The sequence below is a fragment of the Solanum pennellii genome, chromosome 4, assembly GCF_001406875.1.
Source record: "Solanum pennellii chromosome 4, SPENNV200".
NCBI lineage: Eukaryota > Viridiplantae > Streptophyta > Magnoliopsida > Solanales > Solanaceae > Solanum > Solanum pennellii.
This window is the reverse complement of record NC_028640.1, coordinates 24,753,968-24,774,906: the sequence shown is the minus strand read 5'-3', so window position 1 is coordinate 24,774,906 and position 20,939 is coordinate 24,753,968. Positions and strand designations below refer to the sequence as shown.

The following is a 20,939-nucleotide window of genomic DNA, read 5'->3' as shown; positions in this document are numbered from 1 at the left end:
CAAACCAACATGAGATCTACATCTACGCCCATATAAAGCCTCATAAGGGGACATCTGAATGCTGGAATAGTAGCTATTATTTTAGGCAAATTCAATAAGAGGAAGGTGATCATCCCAACTACCTTTGAAATCGATCACACAAGCTCTCAACATATCCTCTAAGGTCTGAATGGTACCCTATGCCTTCCGATCCGTCTGTGGATGAAATGTTGTACTAAGGTTAACTTGAGTACCAATACCTTTTTGAAATGACTTCCAGAAATGCGAGGTAAACTGAGGACCTCTATCTGAGATGATAGACAGAGGAACCCCATGCAACCTCACATTCAGTAAGGAAAAGCTTGGTATAGTCCTCTGCCGAATATGTAGTCTTGACCGCCAAAAAGTGAGAAGACTTAGTCATACTATCAACTATCACCCAAATTGAGTCATGTTGTCGGCGAGTACGAGGTAACCCTGCGATGAAATCCATATTGACCACATCCCACTTCCAAGTAGATATATCGGTATCTTGAGTCATAACTCCTGGTTTCTGATGTTCTACATTGACTTGCTTGAAATTAGGGCACTTACTCACAAAGTCTGCTATATCCCTCTTCATGCCATTCCACCAATACAGTTCCCGCAGATCGCGGTACATCTTAGTGGCACTTGGATGAATAGAATACCTGGAGGTATGAGCTTCTGCAAGAATATGCTGCCTCAACTCTCCCACATCAGGAACACACAATCTACCTTGGTAGAGAACTACACTATCTCCCCCTTGGGAGAAAACCTCCACTCTTTGATTGTTGACTGCACCCGTTAGTTAAAACAAGATCAAATCACTCTCTTGTTTTCCTTAACCTCCATGACCAAAGACGATTCTGCCCCATTCTAAACTGTTACACCGCTGTATGATATGCTCATAAGGAGAACTCCCAAGCGAGCAAGCATGTGAACATCCTTCACTAGCTCCTTTTTTTTCCTCGACATGGGCTACAATACGCATAGATAATCTACTAAGATCATCGTCCACTACATTCGCCTTTCCAGGATGATAATGCACACTCATATTATAATCCTTAAGGAACTCAAGCCATCTCCTCTGGCGAAGATTAAACTCTTTCTGGGTGAACACATACTGAAGGCTCTTATGATCGGTGAACACATCTACATGAACACCATAAAAGTAGTGTCTCCATATATTGAGTGCAAAAACCACTGCTGCAAGATCGAGGTCATGAGTTGGATAGTTCTTCTCATGCACCTTAAGCATTCTAGAGGCATAAGATATAACCTTATCTCTTTGCATCAGCACATAACTAAGGACAACTCTGGATGAATCGCAATAGATTACATAACCATCTTAACCCTCTGGTAGAGTCAAGACAAGAGTTGTAGTCAATCTAGTTTTACATTCTGCGAAGCTTTTCTAACAATTAGCTGACCATTGGAACATGACCATCTTCTGAGTCAACCTAGTCAATGGTGAGGCTATGGATGAAAATCCTTCCACGAACCTTCTATAATAGCCTTATAGACCTAAGAAACTTCTTATATCTGTAGCAGAGGTAGGTCTGGGCCATTGTTTCACTGCTTCTATCTTTTGTAAATCTACGCGGATCCCTTCGCTCGATACAATCAGACCAAGGAAAGAAACGGATTGCAACCAAAACCCACATTTACTAAACTTAGGGAATAACTAGCAATCTTTGAGAGTATGCAGAACAACTCTCAAATGACTTGCATGTTCTTCCTCACTCGTAGAGTAAATGAGGATATCATCAATGAAGACGATAACGAACAAGTCTAAGTACTGTTTGAACACTCTGTTCATCAAATCCATGAAAGCTGCAGAAGCATTGGTTTGTCCAAATGACATAACTACAAATTCATAATGACCATACCGAGTTTTGAAGGTTTTTTTTGGAATGTCACTATCTCTGACTCTAAGCTGACGATAACCCGATCTGAGGTATATCTTTGAGAAATGACTAGCACCTTGAAGTTGGTCAAAAAAAGTCATCAATCCTGGGGATGGGATACTTATTCTTGATTGTGACCTTGTTCAACTGTCTATAGTTAATGCACATTCTGAGAGAACCATCTTTCTTCTTTACGAACAATACTGGTGCACCCTATGGTGAAATACTAGGTCTGATGAAACCTTTATATAGAAGGTCTTTCAACTTCTCTTTCAATTCCTTAAGCTCTGCTGGAGACATTTTGTAAGGAGGAATAGAAATAGGCCGGGTATCTGGAAGGAGATCAATTTCAAAGTCAATTTCCCTTTCGGGAGGAACCCCGGGAAGATCTTTTGGAAATACTTCTGGAAAGTCACAGACTACTGGAACTTACTCAAGAGATGGGGTTTCAAGGCTAAAATTTTTTTTAACTAGATGATAGAGATAACCCTTAGATATCATCTTTCTGTCCTTAAGGTAAGAAATAAATCGACCCATAGGCGCTAGGCTACTACCCTTCCATTCTAAGATTGGTTCGTCTGGAAACTGAAAACGAACAATCCTAGTTCTACAATGGACTGAGGCATAAAATGAGTGTAACCAATCCATACCTAGAATGACATCGAAGTCTACCATTTCTAATTCTACTAGATCTGTTGAGGTGACTTTCTGAGAGACTATGATAGCGCCATTTCTGTATACCCGTCTAGCTTTAACTGGGTCACCTACTGGAGTAGAGACTGAGAAGGGTTCTGAAAGAGTTTCTGGACTAACATGAATTGGACTTCTAAATTAAGTTACAAAAGACAAAGTCATGTCTGTTGTCTTTCCACTGAGTGTACCATAGGTGAGTCTCACATCCTTGAGTTTGTAGGATGTCGATCTCACCTATTACTATGAGTTACTGACATCACACCAAATAGTTTTTAACCTTATCAATGAACTTCTGTTGGTACTTACAAACTTGCAACCCTAAAAACATAGGCAGATTCATCCTAACAAAATCATAAACTCTGCATTGTTCTGGTTTGTCATACTCTGAGCTAAAAGCTGAATGGGCATTCTGAAACTCTGCATTTGAACTTCCTTATCTGGTACTAGAGTAACTGTGGTAGCAATGCGTGCATTAGCATTCCATGCCTAAGCTCTATGAGAAGGCATGATCTTAAGCGCATCACGATGGATTAGAAAGAAGATCATACCAACGCACGATAAGAATATCAAGAAAGTGAAGTTTTCCTAAAACACTTCATAGCCTCCCTCTCATTAGATTTGATGCACTTCACACCCATAAAAAGAATTATACTTAGTGCGGCTTTTCGTACATGCTAGGACTCTTGAACCTAGTGCTCTGATACCAAGTTTTTTCACGCCCCAAGCTACCCCTGAGACGCGGACATGGAACCTAGGACCACAAGTGATCCCAAGCTAACCCTGCTGGCATGATCATGAGCATACTAAAGATAATAAACTGTTGCAGAAGCTAAATCATACTTAAAATGAAAAGATGGGGAATACCCATATTCTATAACTTAGATATTTGAAAACAATGATTTTAATACAAAAGAAATATTAACTCAATACTAAGCTGAATCTAACTATGTCTGAAAATAGACTCTAAACTAGACTAGAAATACTGGGACAAGCCCCAGCTAAATCTAGCAAAACCTGAAACTAAATGACTAAAGACTTAAATGAAACTCATGACTGTTGTCTTCGGAGAATGAGGACTCACCATTGAATCTGCTGAACAGGAGATCGAGAAATCGATCTATGCGTGATCTGGATGCTGAGAACTTGAACTTATTTCACGAATGTAGCGCACGTATGCGTCAGTACTTGAATGGTACTGAGCATGTAGGATAGAGTAAAGCTGAAATAAAACATAACTGAACAAGAACAAAAAAAAGTATAATAATTGGAACGTGATGTGCTGATTTCTGAGCTAACTGGATGCAATAAACAATTTATAACATGCTAAAACTGAATACTGAATATACTGATAAATGGTCCATGCAGAGATTCTGACTAAACTATGGGAGCTACTAATAACCGATAATAATACCACATGAGCTAAATATGGAGTCTGATGTATACGCCCCATCGAGAGGACCCAATATACCCTGCCAAAGGTACAAAGGCATGCTGGCGTGATTACTAAACTGATTGCCCACAGAGGGGGCTTAAAACCTACTTGGCTAGTAATCCGGACTATTGGGTACGCTAAACCCTTGTCCAACTCGGTATTATGCTACTCCCATGAATTTTGTAAATGTACTGATTATGTCTGAGTTTTTGTAAATACTGATAGCTCGAAACTGAATATTCAAATTGAGAATGCAATAATTAATCTAGTAATTATGCATTTATAACTGAGGCATGTATATCTGAAGTATCTGAAATATCTGACCTAGCATGTGTAATTCAAGAACTAAAGAAATACAAAGCTAGGGTTCTGAAATTCATGCAATAAACTGAATAAAAACACGATAATCTGATTTGGATATATAATTAATAAATTCATAAAGTTCTATTAATGTTCTAGAAAACTTAGGTTTAATCATGATACGAGAATCAAGAATCTGACTGAAACCTAGGGACCTAATGGATGAAAGGAACCCACTAGTGAAATCTCACATACCTGGTGATGAAATCCACGGAAAATACTTAAGTTTCGGGGCTAAAACTGTTGGAGCTTGTGGCGTTATTGAACTAGGGTTCTTGAGCTTTTTTTTTTCTCCTCTCTTGCTTCTAATTTTCTAAGTTTTGATTTAATGGTTTAACTTGGATATGTTTTAATTATGTTTCTAGGCTTAAAATGGCTAAAATCTTATGATTAGGGTAAAAACGACGCAACTTAGTGTTTAAACAAAGTGGGAAAAGGCAAAAATACCCCTAGGAAGGTTGTTGTCGGGCCTCACGGGGGTCAGGACTGACAGTCCATCGTGCGCCCGACGCCCCGTCGTTGGATCCGTCGTGAGGGCCTGTTCGACGGGCCTTTACTAAAATTTGCATACCTTTTACTCGGAGTTCTTATGGAAAGATAAATTAATTATCTATCAGTAGGTAGGTTATGGGAAACCTAATTCATTTTTTTGCTAAGAGTTATGATGATTTTAAGTTGATCCAACAACATTTCCCCTTAATTGGCTGCAAATTTTCCACCTATGGAAAGTAGGTCCACCTACGAACCATGCTGGTCATCCATAGCTATTGTAAGAGAGTGGTTGAAGGGAGTCTTGATTGACGGTCACGGACTAGGGACCGTAGTTTGACCTACAGACCGTAAGTCCGTCCGTCCTCCAAAACTTAACCAATTTTTCGAGGCTGAAATTTTTGGGAGTTTCTAATCCCATCGACGGTTGTGTAGGAAGGACCGTGGTTCAGGCTACGGTCCGTCGATGCCACCATTGGTAGCACCTGCAGATTTTTCTGAAAAAGCTAATTTTTGGTCTGTTTTGGCTACGGGGTGTTACAGATTTGAGAAAGGGTTTTCAAACTCCAAACTCTTTTATTTCCGACTCTTAGCATGGGTCTTGCATAAAAATGTTTTAATGAATGTAATAAAATACTATTCAATATTATTTTATGATTTTAAGGTCAAAACCCCAATGAACTTTAATTTCTCTACTTTTGGCTTGTGAAGTGGGTTTAATGTACATTGTTGATAATGTCAAATATGGTTTTCTTTTTGTTATAATGAGATATAGTTACTTGCTTAAATGCTATTTTATGTTGTAGTTTTGAAGAAGTTGAGAAAATATGGTAAAGGCTTGGATGAAGGGTAAGTTGTTCTAGTCTTGTTTAGTTTTTATTGTGAAATGATCTTGAGTGGTATGGTCCACTTTTGGTGGCGGTATTTACTTGAAGTATATGAATATATGTGTGTATTGTGATTTATCATCTTGAAGGCATTGAATGTGAAGTTAGGTAAAAGTATGTTGATTTATATGTGATGTCTATGAAGTTGATACTGTGTATCTTGAAGATGTTACGTTCAAATGAAGTATATGTGTATGTGAAGAATGATAGTGTGTGATTATGATGAATGCAAGGTGAAGATGATGAGAAATTAATATTATTATGCATGACAGGGGTTATGTTAATAATGTTCTCACATATACTCTCACACACACCTAGAATGAATGACTGAATGAAGTTTTTGAAAGAGTACGTATGAGTGTCTATTGAAAGATTTTATCAATAAGACTCTAATGAATGAAATGGGGATTTATAGGGTAGACAATCTTCTTCAGTGGTGATGAAGTGTCTAGACCATCCCTACTATTCTGATAGCATGAAATGGGGGATTTTGGGGTTAACACTCTTCATGACTTGAGATGTGGTGTCCACAAGTAACCTCTAGGCATAAGTACACTTCGTTAGTTGAGATGTGGTACTAAATAGCTATCCCTTAATCTATAGTCAATGAATGTTTAAGACTCCGTAGGGGAGTTATGCTTATCACCTAGAGGATTTGAACATGGGGTGGGTACACTTCGTGAGTAGAGATGATGTATCCAATGTACCTCTTGAGATAAGTGCACCTTGCTAGAAGATGAACGAGTCACTTAGTAGCAATCTCCTTATCCCTTAATTATGCGCCTGTGTAGGTATAACTATTGGAGATTCCATGTAAAGGCTAAAGTATGACCCTACCTTAGGTAATTAGGGATCCCTCATCCGGTAGGGGTTAATATCGGGACTCGATGTCTAGCTATCATGGTCTATGTAGGTTAAACCTAGCCCCCAAAAATGAATGTTATGAACTAAGTCTTCTTAAGGGTGTACTACTTAGGGTAGATAGTGAAATGGGATTCTATCTATCCATTGCACAAGTAGGCATTTGCAGGGAGGCTTGGTGTGCCCTTATATGAAATGTATGAATGGGTCATGATATGATGTAAGTGAAAGTAATGTGACTTTATGTTAAATGTTAAGGAAGATGTTGATGTTATGACTTTTATGATGAAATCTTAGTATGTGATGATTGCTATTTGCCTATTCTATGGTTATTCCTAAGGAACACTAAGTGGAAGTGATAGTATGGGCTGTTGCTTTCACATTGCACCAACTGTAAATTGGGGGTTTCCTTGGAAGATGGTTCTTATGTGAAGTTCCTAAGTATATGTATGTTTCTATAATGTCTTTGATATTGAATGGTGACTTGTGTATATTAAATGAGGTAGGCCTATCCCTAGTTGTCTTAAGGATCTCATGAGTAGGTAATGAGGAGGTTGTATGGGCGATCTCTTTATGTCTTACTTAGGGAGCCTTTGGACAACTTAGGATAGGAGTAGTTCATGTGTAATTTTGGGTTCATTGTTATTATTCTTTTAGGTTGAGAAAAATGGATGTTTTGCCTTATGTGCTAAATAATGGTATGAAATGATATGTTGTAACTAAATTCATGAAGGTTTTTATCAAAATATAATGACTTGTATGTTTCAACTAAATTACCCCTTTTTGCATGATTTTGCATAAGTCATACTTAGTACAATGTTTTTACTAACCCCATACTTTTCTATACTCTATAAGGATAGGGTTGGAAGCAAATAGAAGTCGAGAAGGAAAAGCTTTGGAGTCTACTCTCTCAACACTTGGTATGTCCTCATATATTCGAGGACATAGTCCATGTTTCTTAGATTTGTTATTAAGACTTATTGTGTATTTCTTTAAATTTAAAGGGTCGTATCCCTAAGATATTATGTCGTGTCTTTCTGTTTGGCTTGTGATGATGACATTTTCATAGTATTTATGAACGACTTCCTCTTTATATTAAATGTCGTGAAAAGTTTTAAATTCTGCACTACTTTTCATGTCTTATGTAACGAATGATAACTAAAAGGCTTGTGCAAGACCTTTGAAAGGTCGAGCACGCCTTGTTTTGACCTAAGGGTTCCCGTAACTTCTAGGGTGTACTTCCGTGTCGTAAAATACTAGCACTTCACGGCTGTGAATTGGAGAATGTGATTACCCCAGTCAATTACACCAATTACCTGCTAAGCAAGTCATTACTTGACCAACTAAACAGGACAGACAATGTAATTACACCCAATTACACAAAATCCAGTTACCATGGTGTCCTTTCAAACATGCCCTTCGTATTTTTTGGCTTCGCTGAAATTTGAGTCCGAGACATCAGGACTCTCAACCACTTTATTGACCATTATGTCAACCCTTTAGTTAAAATGTTACAAGTTTAAAAATGTGCAATATTTATCGAGAGTGAATCAATGAGGGAATATATAATTGCTATTACTAAAAGTCAATTTATAGCCTATTTGGATAAACTTTTTTTAAAAAAATAGCTTATTTTAAATTAGTTTAGTTTAAAAGTGCTTTGCTAAAATATATTTTTTTGTGATATATAATTTGTATTTTATCAATAAATTTTTAAAACACTTTTGAATATCAATCAATATTTGACCAAACCTTTTACAAGTACTTCAAATGTAATTTTGTCAAATACTAATGTGATACTCTTCAACAATGGTAAATCAATTATTGAAGCAATTTATTTTCTAATGAACTTGAATTTTTCTATTTGATAATTAGTGATATACTCCTATTTTAATTTTTGGTATATCTTATCTGATTTGTTTTAACTTTATAAAAAAAAGACTTTGAAATTTGTGGTCCTAAACTAAATACATGTAGAATGTACTAAAATATTCTTTCATCTTGTGGTCTTAAATACGTCACGTGAAAAGTTAGAATTAAAGAGTCTTCAATAAAGAAAAGATACATTGATTTTTAAATTGACTAAAATCAAAATAAGACAAACAAATTTAAACGAATAGAGTAGTTTAATTGATTCTATTTTTGTTATATTCTTACTTATTTGAGTTGATAGGAAACAAGAGAATGTGAGTTGTCGGCAGAGGTGGAGCCAAAACTTTTGATAAGAGGGTTCAAAATCAGATGAAATAGAAACACGAAATAGCCTAAGGGGGTTCCACATCTACTATATATACTTAAAAAATTATTTTAACCATATAAAAATAATATAATTTTTTGCTAAAGTGGGTTCGGATGAACCCCCTAAATATATGGTTGCTCCGCCACTGGTTATCAGTCATTTTCATTTTTTGACACATATATTGAACTCGGTGTCACATTTCAACACACCAACAGTTTGGATATGGATTTCATGAAAGAACCTCTTGTGATTATTATGTTTATATCTATCTTTCATTGATATTATAGGTGGTTTGTTTCTTTAAAATGATGACTTAATTTGGCATTTCGTATATGTGTGTTGAGTATGTTGTAATTACATATGTATATTGTGCTTACTGAAGTGGTCGCGTGATCCGACCAGTACACTGTGGTTGTATACTGATATTGCATTCGCTTTTTTTTTGGTTGGGTACAGGGCATCTTCATGCGGCTATTGATATACCTCGGTTAGGAGATCACTGAACGAGACCAGATTCAAGGCTGATCCAATTCTTCCAGGCTTCCTTGGGTCCTCTATTGTTTTGTCCATTACTTTTGGACTCAGGGTTTTTAGTCCGACATGCTTGTGTTAGTTTTGAGGTTACAACCCTCAGTCTCAGACTTTTTGTTAGCAAAATTCTGGTACATTGACATTAAGGATAAGTCTTGAATTTTCGTAATAGTTATGTTTAGATATTCATTTAAGATTTTGGAGTTTATGGAAACTGTATGTTCTACTATCATTTAAACATGCTTCCGTACTTCAAATGTTTATTTCTTTTATTTAAGTTGCTTAATTTGGTTTAATGATTTTCCCACCAAAGGGTCAGTGTGGGTGTCAATCACGACGATCTAGGTTGTGACAATATGATCATGCTTTTAGATGATTCCTTATTACTTTTAATGCATTGTTTAGTGGATCCACTTATTTGAGAAGTTCTATATCCCGACAAGGCATAGGACCATTCCGGTAGCGTGGGGGAGACGTTGTATCATCATGTAGCTCATAGTGATGATTGTTGGTTAAAGAATCTTCCATTAGAGTTAAATTTTAATTTTATGTATCACTTATTATTTTCTGTTAAAAGATGAAAAAGTATTTTGTTATGTTTTAAATGATTTAACTCTTTTATTTCTTTACATTCATCTTAAGTACATTGTTATCTATTGTAGTCCTTCATTCATTTTGTTGTTATCTAGCTATATTACACACTCATACATTCAATGTACTAATATCATTTGACTTGCATCCTTTTATGATGCAAATATAGATGTTCATAATTATCAACTGACACTTTGTTGAGATCACTCTACTCTCCGGTTAGCTTTGGTGAACCGCCTTGTATTCTAGAGGACTTCACAATTACTTTTCATTTAGTAATTTTTATGTGTCGTGGGTTTTGTCCCGACATCCTTTCTTAAATAGACAGTTTTGGAGAGTCTTTTTAACTTTTCAGATATTTTATTTAATCTTATGTGTCATACTAAGTATATTGAGAAAATGCATAAGTACCTCCAACCTATGTCCAAAATCTCTGAGACACACTTATACTATACTAAAGTCGTATTAGCTTCCAAATTTATTTTATAAATAATTTTCTACCCCTTTTTGGCCTACGTACCAAAGTCGTATTAGCTTCCAAATTTATTTTATAAATAATTTTATACCCCTTTTCGGCCTACGTGGCACTATCATTTAAAAATTGTCAACACATGTGGACCATGAGATAGTTTGAGATTCAGTAAACCGTTTTTAAAAATTTCTTTTAATTTGATGTTTATGTATGCTCAAGTTAGTCTTCTGCTTGTAGTGATGGTTCATTTCTTTCAATTTTCTTTAATTTAAAGAACATGATATTTTATAATTTCATTTATTGTTATATGATTGAATATAGTACTTTTGCATGAGACATCTTGTAACGACTCATTTGGTCATTTAGGCTACTAGAGCTTTTTGTTTTCATAAAATACTTTCCGATTGATTCTAAATAGATAGTTTGGGACAATTTCTAATTGTAATTATGAAAGTAGTGGGATAATTTAATATTAATTAAGATGGTGGATAAAGGTGGTAAAATTAAAATTAGTAGGGGGTCATCTTTTACCTCTTTTATAATTGGTATTTAAATAATTAGGGTTTACTAATAATTGAGTGATTACTAAAAAAATAAGAAGGGGATCAACAGTTAGGAACAAGCGGCAACGGAGAATTGCCGGTTCTGGTAATGATTTTGGTTTTTAGAAAAGGAAATTTGTCTTAAAGTTGAATTTACTTATATTTCTCCTTGAAGTTTGAATAACTTGTTATTAATATTTTTAGTGATTAATGTGATTGGTTGGTAGATAGATATATCACTACATATATGAATCATATTTGTCAAAATTTTTAGTTTCCAAGCCACATAATAACATATTATTAAATGTGAGTTGGAAAGCAATTGGGTTTAAACGACTACATTTGGATTTTTAGTGAAGGTTATGATAAGATTGATGAAGAGATGATCGATAATAAGTTAAGATACATAACTTCATAAAAATCTTCATGATATGAGATATGTTGATAGAAAAGGGGATTGAGTTATAGATTTATAGTTTAAGTTTTTCGTTATAGTCTTCATTAGTGGTGGTATGTTTATCAAGGTATGGATTGGTAAGGTAAGAAATGATTGATCACATTTTGTATGGAGAATTTGCAAGACTTGTGCATAATTTGACTAAAAATTTTTGTTACTTTTGATTGTTTACGGCTTCCCCTAATGTTTTGATTTAAATCCTATGGTAAAAATGTCAAGGATATTTTTTACCAAAGAATAACATTGATAAGCGAGTCCGCAAAAACGAGCGATAGTCTGATCTGTTGAAGGATTGAGATATTTAAAATTTTGCACCATGAGAAGAATTTGAAAAAAGTGAAGGAATAAGACCTATCGTATGAATCCTTGGTGTGAAATTGAAGGTTGTATTGATTATTTTTATTATTTTATTTTCTATGAGTTTTGATATGACTGTGAGATGTGAACTAGTTCGATACAAACATACAAGGAATTTATGATAGACTTTTATAAAGATTGAGTTTTAATTTGGGTGATAAACATTGAGGTATAGATAATTTAGAATTTTACGTAGGGTTAGATTAACTTAACATAGATGAGTTAAGAATGATGCACGAGGTGAGATATAATTCTACATGGTTATTAAAAATTTAGAGTTGAATTAATACTACTCTATTGATGGGACTACATAGAAGGTTATGGTGTGTTACATAGATATTTAATGGTGAATAGACGTTATGAGCTTATAGTATACACAATAATTTGAGTGATCAAGAATTTTTGTAAGTGTTGGCATCAGGTATATGATGGTTCAAAATGGCAGCTAAAGAATGGTATTGGAAAGTGCTGTGAAATTGACTTAAGTGTGATTTAATAGTTTTATCTCGATGGAAAGGTTGTATCAAATTTTGAACTTAGTGGTATTAGTCATGTTTGGGACTCATATTTGTCATGAAATGCTTAAATAGAAAAAAAGATAGTCATGATTTTAGCATGTATTGATAAGAATACTTAGGTACTAATGATGGTTAGGAGTAAGGTAGATGATCAGTATGGTTATGATGTTTTGTAAGTTTACGAGTGTTGACTCCGGTGGATGTGGGGTTCGATAAACAAAGTATGTGTGCAATTATTACAGTGACTTAATTAGTGATTGTGGGTAGCTATAAAATAAAGGAAAAAGAGTCTAATGAATGGAAACGTTTGATATTATCAATATGGAAGGAGTACCTAGAATTATTCGACCTTGGTTACGTACATTCTTATGGGACCAACTATTTAATTCTGGGCATGGTTTAGAGTATGATTCAGTTTCTACGTTTTTGTGTGTTTTCACTTCTATGGCTGATTTTTAGTAATGGATTGGGTGTACCGACTCTGTGATTGTGCTAGTAATGTGGCATCCTTGGTTAGAATTTTTCATTTCAGTTGTGAAAGATTTGGTGTTGGTTGGGATAGTTGATGCATACTAGTGATTTTGCACGCACAACTTTGCTTATGAGAACTTATAAGAGAGCTACCATGCAAAACTTAGACTTTTTCGATAGGCTTAAGTTTTATATCATCATTGGTATGATGTTTTGGCTATTTGTGATTGAACATGTGGTCCATTGGTCTAATTTTCATTCTTAAGGTTTGTCTATAATAGCTACTAATCTCACATTTTGACAATGTTGTTAGAGGTTTTGTATGCTTGAACGTACAACTCGAGGGTGGTTACTTGATCATTTCCATCTTTGAATGATTCTCCTTGATGTCTGAAGATCATATTTTTATAGCTTATGTTCGAGAAAATATTATGTTAGGAGGACGTTATCTTAATAAGGTCTGTGATGGTTAATGATAATGAGTGTGTGGTGGTTGGTTCATATTCACTCCTGGTTATAACCAATATTGTTTTCGGATTTTATCATGGTTATGTTAGAAAATATTTATCTTGATGGATGTGTCAAGGTCTAGTGGAATATTTTGTCAGTTGAAGAGTCCACGTGGAAAAAGTTTTGTTTTCAGTTGAGATTACATACAACAAAAGTTATCATTAGATTATTGAGATGGCCCCATTAAAGGTATTCTATGAGGGAAGGTGTAGATCTGTTGTTGGTTTGTTTGATACTTTGGAGATGAGACAATGGGTACTAATATTTTGGAATAATCGTTGACACAGCTACCCTTTCTTATCCCCGCCTTCTATTAATCATTCGAGGATGAACGATCTGCAAATTGGTACCTAAAATAATGACCTATTTGGTATTTTAGACTACTAGAGCTTTTTATTTCATAAAATGGTTTATGATTGGTTCTAAATGGATATTTTGGGACTATTTGTAACTGCAATTTTGAAATTAGTGGGCTAATTTTAATATTAATTAAGTTGGTGGATAAAGGAGGTAAAATTAAAATTAGTAGGGGGGGTCATTTTGTACCTCTTTTATAATTGGCATTTAAATAATTAGGTTTACTAATAAATGAGTGATTAACTAAAAAAGGGGGGAGGGGGGGGGGGGCTGGACGGTTAGGCACAAGTGGCAATGGAGAATGGCCGATTCAAGTAATTATTTTGGTTTTTAAGAAAAGGAAATTTTGCTTAAAATTGAATGCACTTATATTTATTCTTGAAATTTGAAGCAATTGTTATTAATAGTTAGAGTGATTAATGTGATCGGTTGGTAGATAGATATATCACTGCATATATGAACCATATCTGTCAAAATTATAGTTTCTAAGACACATAATAACATATTATTAAAAGTGAGTTGGAAAGCAATTGGGTTTAAATTACTATAATTTAATTATCAACTTATTTGGGTTATGTTAACAGTTTTATGGGTTGAAGGAAAAATGATTTCCTTGATTAAATTGTGCAGTTCCAATAACTGTAGTGATGTGTGATCCCTTACGGATTTGAGCAATAGTTCTATTGGATAATAATGACTTAATAGTGATGTGTGATACCTTACAGATTTGAGGAATAGTTTTCTTGGATAATAATGACTTAATAATAATTAAATGTTCGGAGGCATTGAGGATAAAGGAAAAGCATTGGAGAAGTAGTTGCTTCACTTTGGTTCTTCGGTGGAGGTAGGTTATGGTTTATGCAATTTGATAGTAAACCCTAATAGGGATTGATATGCATTTAATGATATTGTGAAGTTCTCTGTGTACTTGATTGTGTGGTTGTGTGTCTTGGGTGTGTGATTTGTGATTGGTCTGAAATCTTGAAGCCATGGAATATATATTCTTCAACCTTCTTTATCAAAGTGACGCATTGAATAAAGAAGGTTTGATGAAATATTATCAATGGATTGAAAGTGGTGATAATAAATGATAAATTAATAGTATAATTGGATCGGAGTGTCATGTTCCGACACAGTATAATTGGATCAGAGTGTCACATTTAGACACGATATTCTTGGATCGGTGTGTCACGTTCCGACACGGTATTATTGGATCGGGGTGTCACGTTCCAACATGATATAATTGGATCGGAGTGTCACCTTCCGACACAACACTATCAAATTAAAAACATATTGAATTAACGGAATGTACTCAATCTCAAAGAACTAAATTCCCCAAATGATATTGTTGACTTATTACATACTTACTTTAGTGTTGTTGACACTGGTTCATGTTGTTTGTTGCTTATCACCTGTTAGGTGTTATAGTTGAGTTCACACTATTATTCATTGTATACTATTTTCTATTTTGGGTTGGCCGATGATACCTACTCAGTACATGTCGCCCCGTACTGACCCTTACTTATGTTTTTCTTTGTTTTCCTTTTATAGAGTGCTGCGAGTGTACTAGTGACTTTGAATTTCCCTCAACTCTAGCCCGTCTCCAGCATATTAGGTTGCAGGGTGAGCTATTCGTTCAAGCTCGTGTTGGATTCTCTCGGTCATGACGTGATGTCCTATATATTCGGACATGCCATTTTATTGTTTTATTTTTTCGTATTTGATATTATTAGACTTAGTATATGGAGATTAGATGTCCTTGATGTGATGACTTTAAAGTTTTGAGAAATGATACTTTAATAAGTTTTGGAGCTTCCGCATTATTTTTCTTATTCTTAGTTGAATTATTGGCATATATTGGGGTTTAGATTCCTTGTTTCTCCATTTACGAGGTTAAGTGTAGGTGTCACTCACGACTCATTTTGTGTCATGACACATCATGTAGATACATATTTAAATGTTCACTATTGCAAAGCTAGTTATCTACTAGAGTTTCTTAAATGCAGATTGTGACTATATTAACAAATATGGAATGAGACTCGTATTCGTATAATTTTCCTAACCTGCTTAGAAATTGACTCGCTCCATCGATTCTTCATAGCCGTAAATGGCTCCACCCCGTTCAATATATTGCCATCCTTAAACACCTTAATCCTCTTAGAAGCTTAAAAAATAAGGGTTATTTTCTTAGAAAGACTTTTGAAACATTGACCAAGCACAATTTCATACTTCTAATGTTGATTAATGTTGAAATATATTTCAAACTTTTTTTCCTAAAATATACACAAATCATATTGATCTAAGTGACGTAAGTATTTTCTCGTGTTATTATAGGTAAGAGTGTAATTTTCTCCAAAGGCTTCATTCACGTGATATTCCCCAGGCCGTCAATAGCAAAAACTAAATTGGGCAATAAAAATATCTCTATGCGGCACTGAAAGATATGAAACTCGCCGGTGAGATTCCCCCTCTGTCTCGTTAGAGAGACGAAGAAGATAACATACACAGAGACATAGCAATAGGACGAGAAGGAGATTGGGAGTGTAATAGTTGCGGTAACAAGGATTATGCATTCAGATGTTTTTGCAATTGGTGTAAGCAGCCTCGTCTCCTTCTTGACAACAGAACTCCTCATGATTCAAAGTTGTTTCCCCGAATTGGCGATTTGATATGTACTGTATGTATTTTTCTGAATTTGTATCTGTTTTTTCAATTCTTTGATTTATTGTTCTTAGTTATGAACTTGTATTAGTTGTATGTCTGTAAACTTACTAATAGATGCTGATAGAGGTGATATAGAATTTGGATTTTAGTTGATAAGCTTCGGTAGCCAGTTTAGTCAAGATTTTAAAATCGATTCATTTTGAACAGTGTTACCTCAAAGAAGTACTTTTGGTGAGAAATGGAAGCTAAGTTTCTGCTCACGGCTCATGTAATAAGCTATCTGCCAAGTTATTCAAAGTGTAGACCAATTAGTTCATGACGAGTTTTACCCACGTGTGTAAGAGTGGGTGCACGTGTACCCATTAACACATGTATATACTTAATGTGTACTCTTAATCATATAAGCTTAGTTGATGCATTGGTCCAACGCTGTGCATTGTACTTCTTCGAAACTCACAAGCACAGTGTGCTGAGTTCGATTCTGGCTGTTGCATTTTCTCTTTTTTTAGTCTTGTTTTTCAAAAAAAGACTTATTAAAAACCTCAAGCGAGATTTGAACTAACAACCTCAAAGTGTACACTGAGGTCAAGACAATCCACCATAAGGCGAACTATGTTAGCTTCTAAAAAATGACTTATGCTACTGTCCATAAGCACTTACTTTCTCCCAAAAGTTGGACCAAATACATTAATTGAGTCTCTAACAATACATTTATGATATCAATATATGATACTTTTGAAATGAAGGAGTGAAATAAAAGAAAATTGGGGCACTTGGATGAAAGGACGTAAAAGTTACTTCACTTAATGTGTTGGCAAGGATATTTAGTTGATAAGCATCTATAGTCTGTTTGGTCAAGGTTAAAATTTGTTCATTTTTTAAACAGGTTTCCAGAAAGTAATTTTTGTGAGAAGACAGAAGTTAAGTTCCCTCTCATGACCCATGTAACAAGCTACGCTAAGTAAAATATGTTGAACAATTAGTTCATAAGAACAAATTGTATAACCATTCATCAAGCTATGTTGCTTCTCAGATTGGGTAAAAAACTATAAACCTATAGGTGCAGAAGTAGGAATAATGGCACCGGAAATGACATTGTTGTTGTAAAGTACCAATTATATTTGATGAATAAATTTAAAAAGCAATTTTCAATAGCTATTTTGTTTTACTCTGTGCGCTTCCAAAGGGTAGCGGCTGTGTGTTACCTTTGTCATAAAATAATAATAGCTACTTTGTTTGAACAATCTCTTCAAATGTGCTTCTACGTGTATTCATCTTATAAGTGTTTTTGAATACCTACCTCTAGGGAAAAAAACTGCTCTTTTTAGCTTCCGAAAAACAACTTATGTTACTCTCCGTAAGCACTCATCTTTTGTTTTTCGGAAGCTAAAAAGAGTAGTTTTTTTCTAGAGGTAGTTATTCACTTATAAGATAAATATACATAGAAGCACTTTTGAAGAGCTTTGTCAAACAAAATAGCTATTATTTTTTTATGACAAAGGGAACACGCAGCCGCTATCTTTCGGGTGCGCACAGAGTAAAACAAAGTAGTTATCGAAATAATGCTTTTTGAATATATTGATCAAATGCAATTGGTACTTCACAACAAGAATGTCATTTCTGGTGCCGTTATTTCTACTTCTGCACCTATAGGTTTACATTTTTTTACCAAATCTGAGAAGCAACAATTCTTGATGAATGGTTATACAATTAGTCCTTATGAACTAATTGTTCAACATTTTTTACTTGGCGTGTCTTGTTACATGGGTCATGAGAGGGAACTTAACTTCTGTCTTCTCACGAGAAGCACTTTCTAAAAACTTGTTTAAGAAATGAACAGATTTTAAACCTTGACAAAACCGACTATAGATGCTTATCAACTAAATACCCCTACCAACACATTAAGTAAAGTAACTTTTACGTCCTTTCATCCAAGTGCCCCAATTCTCTCTTATTTCACTCCTTCATTTCAAAAGTATCATATATTGATATCGTAAATGTATTGTTAGAGAATCAATTACTGTATTTGGTCAAACTTTTGGGAAAAAGTAAGTGCTTATGGAGAGTAGCATAAGTTATTTTTTAGAAGCTAACACAGTTCACCTTATAGTGGATGGTCTTGACCTCAGTGTACACTTTGAGGCTGCTAGTTCTAATCTCGCTTGATGTTTTTAACAAGTCTTTTTAAAAAAAAGAAATGACCAAAAAAAGAGAAAATGCAATAACATGAATCAAACTCAGCACATTGTTCTTGTAGTTGCGAAGAAGTGCAATGAAAAGTGTCGAACCAATGCAGCAACTCAGCTTATGTGTTTAAGAGTCAACATTAAATTATATGATCCTTAATTAAGTATATACATGTGTTAACAGGTACACGTGCACCCACTCTTTCACACGTGGGTAAAACTCGGTTATGAAATTGGTCTACACTTCTAATTATTTGGCGGGTAGCTTATTACATGAGTCGTGAGCAGGAACTTAGCTTCCATTTCTCACCAAAAGTACTTCTTTGAGGTAACACTTTAAAAAATGAACCGATTTTAAAAGCTTGATAAAACTGGCTACCGAATCTTATCAACTAAAATCCAACTCTTACATCACCTCTAAAAGCATCTATCAGTAAGTTAACATACATAAAACTAATACAATTTCATAACTCAACACAATCAATCAAAGAACTAAAAAGCAGATACAAATTCATAAAGATACATATCAGTGCAGATCCAATCGCCATTTCGAGGAAACAACTTTGAAACATGAGGAATTTTATCGTCAACGAGGAGACGAGTCTGCTTACACCCATTGCAGAAACATCTGAATGCATAATTCTTATTACCGCAACTACTATACTTCCAATTTCCTTCTCATCCCATTCCTCTCTCTCTCTCTCTCTCTCTCTCTATGTATGTTATCTTCCTGGTCTCAACTTACAGGTTTTAGTAATAATAAATATAAGCTTATAATTACGAGTTTAAGTGTACACAATCAACACTAGAAACCTTACCTCAACACTAAAGCACGTAGCCCAATCATCAGCATCGCAAAAATATCCAACAAAAATAACAAGAATTATTCAATCACGTAGAAAAATACCACACAACAAGGAAATAATTCAAAAGAAAAGAACTTGAGAAAAGTAGAGTGTCATACAAAGAAATATTTTCAATCATTCCTATTTTAGCTTTTGATTGCGCTAGACTCTGCATCAAATGCTGCAAAATAAAAGTGTCATGTTAAGGACAGATGAAATTCCATAGATCAGTAAAAGATGTGTAAAATTTAGTACCTCTTCATTTGGATTTGGAGTGGATCTTCAACAATTAAAACAAACATTTGAGTTGGTCAGTTGAATGAAATTGGCAAAGTCTAATTCATGAATTTGACATATTAAAATAAACATATTGTGGATTGAGTTCATCAGGCTGGTTAATTGCATTGATCATGATACCCTCAAAACTGAGCAATCAAAAAAATATCTCATCATATTTTATATCATTTCAAACATAATAAAATCATTATGGGAAATTGATTAACCTTTCTCCACTAGAATAGTTTGTCACTTCACCAGTAGGAGAAAGCATTTGATTCTTAGTAGTAGTTCATGAGACCTCATGGTAATTCGAGTCTCTTTCAATTTGGTTTCCAAAGCACTCTATTTTTCTGTAAGTATCAGCATCTCATATTGGCTTTACAAAGGTTGGATGCTAAATTTTGTATTTATATATTAAGAATGTATTTTTTTCTCATATTTACATAGAATGCTTGTATGAGGTGTTTTTAGGTTAGTAATTATCAATTGATAATACTCTATCTGTTTCTATTTGTTTGTCTTACTTTTATTTTCAGTATTGTTTAATAGGGAATGCCTCTTTTCTTTATTTGAAACACTTTAATTCTTACTTTTCATGTGATATGTATAATACCACAAGATTAAAGAACATTTAGTACATTCCTACATATATTAAGTTTAAGACCACACTATACCAAAATGATTTTTAGCAACGATTAATTAAGAAAAATAGATTAATTGTCCTTAAATATGTCTTTTTAGAGGAAAGTAGCACTCTATGCAATGTCCATAAAGTCTATAATGACACAAGATCCAATAACAATTAACTAATATTGGTAAACCTTTAACACTCCTTGTAAATATACGTATTTATTGACGCTAAAAGATGTTTTTATTTAGTTCCACAAGCTTCAAAGTTTTTTTAATAGATTTTTAAAGTTCACAAAACTAGACAAATAAATTGAAAAAGAAAGAGTATATTACTAATTGACAATCAAAAGAATTGAAATTCATTAACAATTAAATTTAAACATTTGATGTGTCATCTACAACATTGTTTTGCTTATGTTTAATAGTTCCACATAAGTATTTAAGAAAAATACACTTCAAAGCAATTTTAAAATGTTAGGTCAAATATTATTTTTTATTCAAACGTTTTAAAAAAATTAATTGGTCAAATACAAATTGTTTTTGATAAAAAAAGGGAAGGGAATTAAATGATGTGGGGAAAATAAGGGTGGTGAGGAACTACATAGACCAATGGAAGGCTGATATTTTATGGCTACATGAAACAAAATTCCATAGGGGGTTT

The 20,939-nt window shown here is 34.3% G+C and overlaps 1 pseudogene; it reads right to left on the bottom strand.

Moving 5' to 3' along the window:
* Positions 1–19,211, bottom strand: part of LOC107016620 — a 71,172-nt pseudogene extending 51,961 nt beyond the window's left edge.
* Between the last annotated feature and the right edge of the window lie 1,728 nt (positions 19,212–20,939).